This window comes from Canis lupus, chromosome 25 (genome assembly GCF_048164855.1).
Source record: "Canis lupus baileyi chromosome 25, mCanLup2.hap1, whole genome shotgun sequence".
NCBI lineage: Eukaryota > Metazoa > Chordata > Mammalia > Carnivora > Canidae > Canis > Canis lupus.
Window position 1 is genome coordinate 42712078 of NC_132862.1, and position 12838 is coordinate 42724915.

Genomic DNA, 12838 nt, shown 5'->3' on the forward strand with positions numbered 1-12838 from the left:
CTCCTCACCCTTCCCTCTCAAATACAGCCCCCACCCACGACCTCTTCCCACACATCGTCTCCTCTGCTGGCCTGCCCCCAGCTCCCTTGCCCCATCTTTGGTCCTCATGAATCATCTATCTCCTTTGTTCTGCCTCGGATGAACTCTTTCACCTCATGCGATGCTGGCTTCCAACCAAGCAGGTTGCCCCACATTTGGGGGCCCCCATCCAATCGGGAGAGATACCACAACAGAGACTGCTGGTGTGACTACTCAAAAATGAGAAACTATAGACTTAGGGAGAAGCAAATGACTTTCTCAAGGTCACGTAAGTAGAAAATGGTAGAGGCAGAATTTGAACTCAGGCTTGTAAGAGTTCAAAGTCCACTACTTCCCAACTACCAGGCTACACTTTAACTCCAGGAAAAAAAAAAAAAGACAAGAAAAAGGCTACCAATCACAGCTTGTGTTTATTTGGGTGATTGCCAGCCCATGGGGTTAAACACAGCTTTCTTAGAAAAATGGTGAGTAATGAAATGACAAGAAAAAATTCTTCACCCAAAATTTCATCAGACCTGAAGAATATTTTTAACAATCTAATTAGAGGCAGTCTTCTATACAGATGTGTTTACAATCCTCCCCCACTACTCTGCCTTCCCTACCAAGGAAGGAAAAAATCCTAACCTTTCTCTTTCACCCCAGGAAATTGTTCTTTTCCAATTGTATCCAGTTTCTTCTGATCCCTGTTTCCCTGGTTTCTCATTTGATCCTCAGACTACACAGAGAGGGGAGTTTGCAACATTTATGTAACTAGTCTCAGCAGGAAACTCTAGGCTGATTAACAGGGAGGAATAAGGGGCTCTGAGTGAAAGGAGAAATTTTCCACATGGCTTCCACACCCTAATGCTACATACAGCCCAGAGCTATGGTGAGAGATTAGGGCAGAGTGACCATGTGTAAAATAAACTATTTCAACCTTTGGGCAGTCCTTTATGCTAAACATTATTGAATAGCACCACAGGAGTTTATTTTGACAGGCAAGAACATATATGGATGCACTGATCACTTAGCTGATGGATATGGAACTGGAGGCTGCACCCAGAATCTGGTCTCTCACTGCTGATGACTCTTTTCCTCGTCCAGAGGGAGAGGGGACCCCAAAGGGAGCATGATGGTACGGCTCTCCTCTGCCCTTGTCCCCCCAAACTAGGAAAGAGCGGGGCCCATTCAAACGGTATTGGTTCAAAGTCCACCAGCCAAAGACATCAGGACACACCTGTAGTTAAATAGGTCAACTACTCACCGCAGAAGGGGGAACACACTGTAGGAACTGTGGGAGGTCTCAGCAACAGGGTTAGGAAGGATTCGTTACAAAATGAATTCGTGTTGGGACACCTGGGTGGCTCAGTGGTTGAGCATCTGCCTTTGGCTCAGGCCATGACCCCGGGATCCTGGGATGGAGTCCCACATTAGGCTCTCCACAGGGAGCCTGCTTCTCCCTCTGCCTGTCTCTCTGCATCCCTCTCTGTGTCTCTCGTGAATAAATAAATTTTTAAAAAATGATTTTGTGTTAGGTGATTTTGAGGAGGGTCCAGGAAGCAGAGCTTTGCTCTGGATTGGGTGCTCTTAGGAAGCAGAGATAATTCTACAATCGGATCTCTTAATACATTTTATCTAGAAAGCAGGAAGAACGTGAAGCTGGAACTGGCCAGGAGGCGGCCGTGTGTTAGCCAGCACACAGGGGGGTGTGGTCGTTTCTTGTGATCTGGACACTGTTTGTGTCTTTGCCTCTTTTCCAACACGATCACAGAGCGTTTTTCCCTCAAAGTCCCCAGAGATGTCCTATCGTGCCCGCCTCGTGTGGTCTACTCTCCCTCATCCACACTTTCCCAATTCTACCTGTTCAAGGCCAGCTCAAATCCCACGCTTTCCATAAAGTGCTCATCAGAACTGGACTTCTGGGGCAGAACCATTTAAAGATTTATTTATTTGAGAGAGAGGGTGTGTGTGGGCAAGAGAGCACGAGTGGGAGGGGCAGGGGCAGAGGGAGAGAGAGAACCTCAAGCAGAGTCCCCACTGAGCACAGAGTCTAACACGGGGCTCCATCTCATGACCCTGAGATCATAACCTCAGCCGAAACAAGAATCGGATGCTTAACCGACTGCACCACACAAGCGCCTCAGCAGTCTATACCATTTCATTCAAGTTAGTCTCTTGTGTGTGTTTCCTAATCACTTCCAATGCAAGGGTTTGTGAACTCCTTAAAAGGAAAAAAAATCTCAGTTTTCTCTATTCTCAAAGAATACATAGTGTTAAAGAGAGAGAGAGAGAGAGAGAATACATAGTGTTAGACACATAGGATGTTCTTGGTGCATGTCTACTGATTGATTGCTTGCCAGGCTTCCACTTCAGGTTAACATGTGTGTTAACTGGGAAAGGAGGCAACCAGAAGTGAACATACATTTCTTCCCACGCACACAGCCCTGGGTGTTTTTCAAGGCAAAGTTAATGCCATCAAAATCTGCAATGTCTTACTCAGAGCAGATGTTAATGAGAGGTGCTGCTAAACTAGGAAATCAGGAGGTGTGATCCTTCCCTAGAAAGTGATTCCCAACATGGACTGTACATCAGAATTACCCATAGAGCTGTATAAATTTATAGATAGCTATATTTAACTATATATATATGTGTATATATAAAATACATAAATTTATAGTCTGGGTCCCACCTAAGAGATTTTGATTCAATCTTCTGGGGTGGGACCCAGAGATCTCTGTATTTTTAAAGCTCTACAATGTGATCTTGATTCTCACAAAGATAAACTTGATGCACAACCAGGGTTGAGAACTACTACATCTGAAGAAGGCTACCACATCAAACCCTATCTCTAAGGGATTTAGAGACAGACAGATGTAGATATAGACAGCTACCTGTACAGATGTAGCTGTCTATCTATCTACACCCCAAGAAGCTAAGGGCCTATTATATATTTAAAGCATTTCCAAGTAGGAAGACCACACCCTCCACTTAGGGTCCCCTCCCAAATCACATCACCCTTAGCAGGAAAGGAGCTTTTATCTTCACTCTTAGCCCACGTTCTTAACCTTGTTTTCCCATTGGGCTCACCTGGAAAACATCTTAAAAACTCCTGGGGCAGCCTGTGTGGCTCAGTGGTTTAGCGTTGCCTTCAGCCTGGGGCCTGATCCTGGAGACCCGGGGTTGAGTCCCGTGTGGGGCTCCCTACATGGAGCCTGCTTCTCCCTCTGCCTGTGTCTGTGCCTCTTTCTCTCTCTGTCTCCCATGAATAAATAGATAAAATCTTAAAAATAAAAAAAATTCCTAACGTTTGGCTCCCAACCCTAAAGATTCTGATTTCATTATTCTGAAGTGCCATTGGCTTCTCTTTTTTTTTTTTTTTTCCAGATTTTATTTATTTGAGAGAAGGAATGTACACACAAGCAGGTGGAGGGGCAGAGGGAGAGGGAGAAAGAGAAGCAGACTCCCCACTGAGCAGGGAGCCCCACATGGGCTCGTCTCAGGACCCCAGGATCATGACCTGAGCCAAAGGCAGACACTTCACTGAGCCACCCAGGTATCCCTTGGCCATAGACTTTTTTAAAAAGCTCCCCAGATGATTCTAATGGGCAGCGCACATTGAAGACCTCTGTAGCCAAAATCCTCTTCCTGCCATCATCTTCTCATTCTATTCTCAGGGAGGACGTACTACAACTGGCCTTATATTTGAAACTCTTTTTCATTTTTTACAAATTTTATTAATGAGAGACACAAGAGAGGCAGAGACACAGGCAGAGGGAGAAGCAGGCTCCATGCAGGGAGTCCGACATGGGACTCGATCCCAGGTCTCCAGGACCAGGCCCCGGGCTGAAGGCAGCACTAAACTGCTGAGCCTCGCCCGCCACCACCACCCACTCCCCCGCCACCCCCGCCACCCCCCACCCCTGCCGCCCTGAAACTCTTTTTCAAAGCCACGCTTAGCCTTTTCTTCTCCAAGATAAATAATCACAATTCCTTTTATCTTTTCTAAGAGTTCTCCTTTCTAACTCCACCCACTGTTTTTACTGCTGTCCTCTGGATGCTCTCCAGGCTCTTAACATCTCTGCAAGCCAGAGTGCCCAAAACTTCCTCCTGATTCCACCATGCCATATTGCCATTGACTGGTTCCAGTTGTTTGCTTCCATAGTGGCTCTGCATTGCTGACTCAATTCTTGGTTTCCACCAATCAAGGAATCCAGCAATTGAAGTGACTGTTAGGATTGGGTGGTTAAGTTTTTCCAGGTGACCAATGGTGGGTGTGCAGAGGAGGCAAAAGGAAAGGGCATAAATGCAGAATGAGGGAAGAACAAATTTCAGTGTGACGGAAAAAACGGATAACCTAGAACCAGAAGTCCAAGATCCTAGTCCTAGAAATGACTCTAATTAGCCACACAGCCTTGAAGGCTCTACTTCACCTTTCTAGGACTTAGTTGCTCATATGTGAACTCAGATGGTTAAGACTGGATCATCTCAAGGTTTCAATTCAGCTCTGAATCTTCCAGAGCTGACCTCAGGCTATAATAGAAAATAGAGAGCCAGGGATCCCTGGGTGGCGCAGCGGTTTGGCGCCTGCCTTTGGCCCAGGGCGCGATCCCGGAGATCCGGGATCGAATCCCACATCGGGTTCCCGGTGCATGGAGCCTGCTTCTCCCTCTGCCTGTGTCTCTGCCTCTCTCTCTCTCTCTGTGTGTGACTATCATAAATAAATAAAAATTAAAAAAAAAAAAAGAAAATAGAGAGCCAGTCTGATGATTCTTTTCTTTTCTTTCTTTTTTCTTTTCTTTTCTTTTCTTTTCTTTTTTTTCTTTTTTGTGATTCTCTATCCCATCTGCCCACAGTTCTTTCTCCTGGAAGCTCCAGTCATTCCAAGAGATATTATTTTCCCAATTCGGATGTCAATGATTACAGATTACAGTCTAGACCTAGCACCACTAGAAAGACAGCTTTTCTAAGACAATGCAGTGCCATCTCTTAAATATAGAAACAGTCTCAGTCAGCTCAGCAGATCCTTGAAACATTTAAATGAGTCAAAGACACACATACCTCTATCTTTAAGAATTAGAGCTCTAGGGACGCCTGGGTGGCTCAGCGGTTGAGCATCCACCTTCGGCTCAGGGAGTGATCCCAGAGTACCAGGATCGAGTCCCACATTGGGCTCCATGCGAGGAGCCTGCTTCTCCCTCTGCCTGTGTCTCTGCCTCTCTCTCTCTGTGTCTGTCATGAATAAAGTCTTTAAAAAAAATAGAGCTCTAAAACAAGAATGACCAGAATAATCAGTGTTCACCTCTTTATCAACAACTGTACCTGTCAAAACTTAGCACCACAACGTCATCAATATTAGCAATATTCGTCATCAACACTGTCATCAATAAGATACCTAGGAATAAACCTAACCAAGGAGGTAAAGGATCTATACCCTAAAAACTATAGAACACTTCTGAAAGAAATTGAAGAAGACACAAAGAGATGGAAAAATATTACATGCTCATGGATTGGAAGAATTAATATTGTGAAAATGTCAATGCTACCCAGGGCAATTTACATGTTCAGTGCAATCCCTATCAAAATACCATGGACTTTCTTCAGAGAGTTGGAACAAATCATCTTAAGATTTGTGTGGAATCAGAAAAGACCCCGAATAGCCAGGTGAATGTTGAAAAAGAAAACCAGAGCTGGGGACATCACAATGCCAGATTTCAGGTTGTACTACAAAGCTGTGGTCATCAAGACAGTGTGGTACTGGCACAAAAACAGACACATAGATCAGTGGAACAGAATAGAGAATCCAGAAGTGGACCCTCAACTTTTTTTTAAAATTTATTTATTTGTGAGAGATACAGAGAGAGAGAGAGAGAGAGAGAGAGAGAGAGAGAGGCAGAGACACGGGCGGAGGGGGAGGCAGGCTCCATGCAAGGAGCCCGACGTGGGACTTGATCCCAGGACTCCAGGATCAGGCTCTGGGCCCAAGGCGGTGCTGAACCGCTGAGCCACCCAGGGATCCCAACCCTCAACTAATGGTCAACTAATATTCGACAAAGCAGGAAAGACTATCCACTGGAAAAAGGACAGTCTCTTCAATAAATGGTGCTGGGAACATTGGACAGCCATGTGCAGAAGAAGGAAACTAGACCATTCTCTTACACCAGACACAAAGAGAAAGTCAAAATGGATGAAAGATCTAAATGTGAAACAAGATTACATCAAAATCCTAGAGAAGAACACAGGCAACACCCTTTTTGAACTTGGCCACAGCAACTTCTTACAAGATACATTCATGAAGGCAAGGGAAACAAAAGCAAAAATGAATTATTGGGACTTCATCAAGATAAGAAGCTTCTGCGCAGCAAAAGAAACAGTTAACAAAACTAAAATACAACCTACATAATGGGAGAAGATATTTGCAAATGATGTATCAGATGAAGGACTAGTATCCAAGATCTATAAAGAACTTATTAAACTCAACACCCAAGAAACAAACAATCCAATCATGAAATGGGCAAAAAACATGAACAGAAATCTCACAGAGGAAGACATAGACATGGCCAACAAGCACATGAGAAAATGCCCCGCATCACTGGCCATCAGGGAAATACAAGTCAAAACCACAATGAGATCCCACCTCACACCAGTGAGAATGGGGAACATTAACAAGACAGGAAACAACAAATGTTGGAGAGGATGTGGAGAAAGGGGAACCCTCTTGCACTGTTGGTGGGAATGTGAACTGGTGCAGCCACTCTGGAAAACTGTGGGGAGGTTCCTCAGAGTTAAAAAGATCTGCCCTACGACCCAGCAATTGCACTGCTGGGGATTTACCCCAAAGATACAGATGCAGTGAAACGGCAGGACACCTGCACCCCAGGGTTTCTAGCAGCAATGTCCACAGTAGCCAAACTGTGGAAGGAGCCTCGGTGCCCACTGACAGATGAATGGATAAAGAAGCTGTGGTCTATGTATACAATGGGATATTCCTCAGCCATTAGAAACGGTGAATACCCACCATTTGCTTCGAAGTGGATGGACCTGGAGGGTATTATGCTGAGTGAAGTCAGTCCATCAGAGAAGGACAATCATCACATGGTTTCACTCATACAGAATATAAGAAATAGTGAAAGGGATTAAAGGGGAAAGGAGGGAAAATGAGTGGGGAAAAATTAGAGAGGGAGACAAATCATGAGAGACTCCTAACTCTGGGAAACGAACAAGGGGTCGTGGAAGGGGAGGTGGGCGGGGGCGTGGGGTGACTAGGTGACGGGTACTGATGGGGGCACTTGACGGGATGAGCACTGGGTGTTATACCATATGTTGGCAAATTGAATTTAAAGAAAATATTTTAAAAATTAAAAGAGTCATAAAAAAGAATAAACTACAAGTGCTAGGGAAAAAAAACAAAACAAAAAAACCACTGTCATCAATATCAGCAGTTATAGCACTGAGCTAGGCACTTTAACATCTAGTCTCTTATATAGGCTGTACTGACAAACCAGAGATATTGGTATTATCCTCATTTTATAGGTAAGCCTCAGAGAGCTTCAGAGAGAAGTAAATGCCCAAGATTCCAAAGCTACTAAGTGACAGAGTTGGATTCGAGTTCGAGGCTCCCCCGGATCCTTCTGCCTCACCCAGCAGAGATAGATATACCATTAAATTAATGTTTCAGGGCCCCTCACTTGCATAGGTGCCTTTCAATCCTCTGTGCCCAGTTTTAAATCCTTAATCTTTCACTACTTTTCATAAAGAGGGCCTGCCACAATTGCCAAAACGTCAGGTCCTGCAAAACTTGCATCAACCCCTGAACACAGCTTCCCAAGTTAGCATAAACACTATCTTGTTTAGTAATTTCAATCTGAGAACATTTTTTAGACATGAATTCAAGAAGAATCTTTGCTGGCTTTCTGCTCTAGGAGGCTCTGATGCTACTTTAAAGATATAGCATATGGTTTCACCTTGTGCCCTGTGAACATGGATCACTCACTATTCTTCCACTTCTATTTTGTACTCACAGTGTCCTTCTCTTGTGACAGGCTGTGGATTTCCTCTCTCCCTGTGGTAGGCCTATTAGATTGAGTTTCAACCTGTAGTATGCACCCCTATACTGAGTTTCATAGATCTCTATTTGCACCTGAACCGTGATAATGACTCTGCTCTGCCCCTCCTGCCGCCTCTTTCAGTCTGCTCTCTGGACCAGAACCTACAGTTGCTTTGGCAATGGGCTTCAGTTCTTTTTGTAGCCAGAAAAGCAATGCTTCTTGTTTAGAAGGAGTACCTTAAAAAGAGGGGTGAGGGGGGAAGAGGGAGCATCTTATACCTTAGTTTCTGTTAGGTCCTAATGCCAGAGTTTTTCACATGTCATTCCAGCTTCTTCTATAAACACACCAAAATATTCTAACACTATTTTTATTTTAAAGATTTTATTTATTTATTTGAGACAGAGAAAAAGAGGGATACCTGGGTGGCTCAGTGGTTGAGCATCTGCCTTCAGCTCAGGGGGTGATACTGGAGTCCTGGGATTGAGTCCTATATTGGGCTCTTTGCATGGAGCCTGCTTCTCTTGTCTCTGCCTTTCTGTGTCTGTCATGAATAAATAAATAAAATCTTGGGAAAAAAAGAGATAGAGGAAAAGAGAGAGAGAGAGAGCATGAGTGGGGTGAAGGGAGAGAGGGAGAGGCAGGCTCTTCACTGAGCATCAGGGAGCCCCCATGCAGGACTCAAACCTAGGACCCTGAGATCATCCACATCAGGCTCCCTGCATGCTTCTCTCTCTGCCTATGTCTCTGCTTCTCTCTCATGAATAAATAAATAAAATCTTAAAAAAAAATCTGTTCTTTATCATGACCTTAGTTATCAAATCCCTGTTCTTTAATGAAAGCAATTGTTTTTCTCTTTCCTCTCCCCTTCCCTGCAAAGCAGAGAGGGTGCAGATACAACTATGGACAAACATAGCTTAACAGAGAACACCTTCAAACCCGGCAATATCATGTGAACTCACCATAGTATCTCCTCCCCTCACCTGTCCATTCATCATCTCCCACAGTCTCAACACATCCCACAAACCAGACAAAGCTTTGCTTGGTAAACAAATATTGACTGTACAATGATAGCTTAATTAGAAATATTAGAAAAAACAAGAGTGGAACTAGGCTATTTATACATAATATTTCCAGACACATTTTTCATGCAAGCATTAGCCATGTTTTAGAAATGATTTAGATGCTACTGTATTGGCAGGAGAAGCATAAAAAAGTTGACATTCGGATGCCTGGAAATGTTAGGGCTATGTTATTCTAAGACATGATTTAGGATATATGTATATATGTGCATACATATCTAGAACTTAAGGCAGAATATTAAATATTCCCCAGAAAAGAACTGCAAAACAACACACAGAGCCAGCACTGACTATGCCCTTGCTGAGGTATAAAAAGGTCTATAGGCAAGTAAATATATAGGAATCACCTATCAGTAGCAGATATGGAAATCTGACTACCTGGGGAAGGAATTACTATTAATTTACAAACTTGGGTGGGAAATTTTAAAATTCTGAATTCTGCTTCCAGTCCCTTGTCTCCTATCTTTTATTAACACATATCAAGAAATCAGTTTATAAAACTCCCAACTAAAGCATCCCTAAAAACAAAATAGAAACTCTCAGGATACACAGAAAAGACAAAAGTGCAAATTCAATGATGAGGGAAACCTCACATTCCCATATTTGTGAATGAAAATTAGAAATGGAAAGTACAGCAGTTTTTGCTGGCTAGCCTCCAAAAACATGAGGCTACAGAAGACAAGAAAATGTATGGAGAGGAAACAAATTTGCCAAGCCTCTTGGCTATGCATACTGTGAATCTTTTGAATTAGAAAATTCAAGGAAATTTGATTCCTCCCTCCAGAATTATAGTTTAAAGATTAAAAAGAATGTTTTGCATAGACATTAAAAAGGATATGAACAATTTGGAATGTGTTCAGAAAAGAATTACCAGTAGGGTCAAGGAACTTAGAACACATAGAAATAGATGTGATAAGATTTGGAAATTTCTATTTCTTTAAGAAGCAGAAAAGATTTGTTCCACTGAATGGAGGAGGGATATGAAGTTGGACTTGGTGCAGATAAATCCAATGAGTTTGAGTTTGAAGAGACTCAAAGTCATAGCACATGAGAATTAATATATTAAGCCAGAAGACTGACAATGAGGGTTGGGGAGGTAGAAATAATGGTCATTGTCAAATATTGAAAGGTTTGCCAAACAGAGGCAGTTAAAACTAGTTTTTCATATCCTCAAAAGAATCAGGATTGATGTATGAGGCTACAGGAAGATGGATTTTAGTTCTAAGAAGATCTTTACAATAAACTTGTTCTAGGCATTGAGCTAGAAGCTGGAGATATAAATGTATTGATTATGATACAGTCTAGCAGTTCTCAAATTTCTGCAAGCATCACAACCTGGAGGGGCTGTTAAGATGCAGGGTGTGAGCCCCACCCCCAGTAAGATGTCTGGGGTAGGGCCCAAGAATTTGCATTTCTAACACACTCCCAGGTGTTGCTGATACTGCTGATCCAGAGACCACACTTTGTAACCACTGTATAATCTAAATGCTATCAGCTCCATGAAAGGACATCTAAATCAGATGAGGAGGAAAGGATTAATCTGAAAGACTTCTCAGAAGAGTTTTGGGGATGAGCTGAATTTTGAAGAACGAGGAGTGTTCAAAAGACAATCACAGACCCAACATGGAGTCACTTATGTCAGGCCTAATCACTATACTAGGGCTTAATACCTAACCTAATTGCAGTTTCAACTTCCCCAGAGATGTGGTCTTAGTCAGTTATTTTCTGGTGAGCACCAATGAAGTAATCTGTCACACGGGCCCTCTCTATCCTCCTCCCCAAAAGAACTGGTAGTCAGCCTGAGACCTCCTGCTCTTCCCCCTAAGAGAAAGTGACCTAGTTTGAAATAATCTTTCTTTTGCTAATTTCCCACTCTCCTTCCTATAAAAATTTCCATTTTGTACAGGTTCTCAGAGCTCCCCTCGCTCGATAGGATACTGCCCCCTCATGAATCTTTTAATAAAGCCAATTAGACCTTCAAATTTACTCAGTTGAATTTTTTTCTTTAACAGGAGGAAGTAAGGAAAAGTACGGATGAGGACATGGCAGCCCAGACTTAGAGTACGATAAATTGAGAGAGAACAACATATAGGGAGGAACAAAGGCAGGAAACAACATTCATTCATTTATTGAATGTTTACCATATGTGGGGGATTCTTCTAGTTGCTGGGTATAAAGAGATGAAGGAAAAAAGGTCCTGCCCTCATAGAACTTATCAACAATTATGTCACACGTTGCCAAGTCCCACAAGGGAGTAAACAAGCTGTTGAGAGAGCAAGGGGCCTCTGAAGAGGTAGCATTTAAACTGGCATCTTGAGAATGAGCTAAAAGACCATTCCAGAAAAAACCTAGGAAAGGAACATCTGTGTCTGAAGCAGTGACTGAGGGTGTGTATGGAAATGGATCTTAGAATGGTAAATGGGGCAGATTCTACAGGATAATGTCGGTTGTTTTTTGGAGGTTTTGTTTTTTCTTAGGACAATGTGTTGAACAGACTGGCTCTTTAGACAGTTCATTCTAGTAATTTCCAAGATAAACTAGATTGACAAGACTAAAAGACTAGTGCAGAAACCCAGGTGAAAACTGAGGAGGGCTGGAGTTAATGCATCACAATGGGAACAGAAGAGATAATTGCATACAGGAAGGGAGGGGTCAAAAAGAATATAGGATGCTTCACAGAATTTGGGTTTGGGCACTTATTCTTTTTGGAAGTAATGAAGAGAAAGTGGTTTGAGGGTGGAAGGAAAAGTTTGGTTTTTGACATGAATTTAGAGTGATTAAAATAATACAAATAGAAATGCTTACCAGACAATTGATTAAGGAGCAAAGCCAGCAAGCACAGGCAGGTGATATTGATTTGGGAAACATCTGACTAAAAGTGGTAAGTGGTAATTGAAAGTGAATTAGGGCATCCAAAGGGCATAGAGAAGTGCCTCTGATGAAACCACTTTAAGATGCTGATGGTATAGGTGACTAGAGAAACTTTAGAGCTCTCCTGTTAGCTTCAATTTGCTCAAGTCAGGCTTAGGGAGGGTAGGCCTCTGCTGAGGGAAGAGATGGCAGGTGGGGACTTGACAATGGAGTAAGTAGGAAACAGTCTTCAAAAATGCAAGAGATTGCTGGACTACTGGGTCTTTGAGAACTCACCTACTTGAGTCAATCTGTGGTGCTACCAGTCAGTAGCAGATACTCAGTAGTATTCAGCAGCCTACAAGAACAAACAAGTCAGATGGCTAAAATGACCCAGAAATAGTTTCTGCAGGGCCAGAGTGATGGGGAAACACCATGAGTGATAGGCCATGCAGTCTATGTTAAATGGTGAAGATAGTGAAATATTCAACAGTCCATATTCCCTCATCAGAGTGAAGACTGAAAGAAAAATGTGATTGGATGTTTCCCAGAGGTCATAGAGTAAATATACTGAGAGGAAGAGATCAAAGGACAAGACATTAAAAATCAGACTAGTATAAATAGGGTCCTAGACTTTAATGTTTCAGAAATAAGTTGGGTTTTTTAAATGGCTTTATTGTGTTTTTTTGGGGGGGGGGGTTGGGGGAGGAAAGGAAGAAAAAGGGGTGGAGGAGGAGGAGACAGAGAATTTTTAGCAGGCTCCATACTCAATGCAGAGCCTGATGTGGGGCTAGAGCTCACAACCCTGAGACCATGACCTGAACGGAAATCAAGAGTTGGATACTT